The following is a 792-nucleotide window of genomic DNA, read 5'->3' as shown; positions in this document are numbered from 1 at the left end:
TTAATTATTATTATTTTTCAGTAATTATCTATCTTGTTTTTTAACCATATCTCAATTCTTTCTAAAAAAATAGCACGAATTGTTAATAGTAGGTATGCCGTGTCTCAAACAAATAACAAATATTTGAGATTAATGTACTCAAAGATAGATTAATTTCACGACGCAAAGATGAAATCCGTTTATTACTTACTGATATGCATATTTTTAACTCGAGGGTGTTTACCGAGTTCTGGATCTAAAATGTGCATTGTCGGTGTGGATAAAATTTGGTGTGCTCGACATATTATATAATTCCTACGAAAATTTGATCTGCCATTCGCGTAACTATGAATTATATTAATAACCTACGAAAATTAAACGGGAATAAAGCAGCTACTAACGTGTTAAATCTATAAATTCTAGATAAGCTGACACACAAAGGCTGAGTTCGAAGGGATGAATCGCTTAGACATCGCTGTCGACTTTAGTGTCATGTTTCAATACATAATTATTGTACTTTTTATAACAATTCCTTGGTGAGTGTATCTGTAGTGTAAAGTACGAAATCGGGGAGTTTTCACAATGTATACGATTTTGGTGGTGAAGACATATGAAAAAATCTACATACTTTACAAAATGTTGTGCATAACGACTTAAGGTTGACAACGTTAATAAAAAAAATAAATGAAAAGCATTTTGATTGAAAAGTATATTGTAAAATGTTGACAAACAAGACAAATTAAAAAATATTATTATTAAAATGTTTAATATTATTTTTAACATGAACCGCTATTACGACTATTGAAATGGACA

This window comes from Acyrthosiphon pisum, chromosome A1 (genome assembly GCF_005508785.2).
Source record: "Acyrthosiphon pisum isolate AL4f chromosome A1, pea_aphid_22Mar2018_4r6ur, whole genome shotgun sequence".
NCBI lineage: Eukaryota > Metazoa > Arthropoda > Insecta > Hemiptera > Aphididae > Acyrthosiphon > Acyrthosiphon pisum.
The sequence above is the reverse complement of the archived record's forward strand: the minus strand, read 5'-3'. Positions refer to the sequence as shown.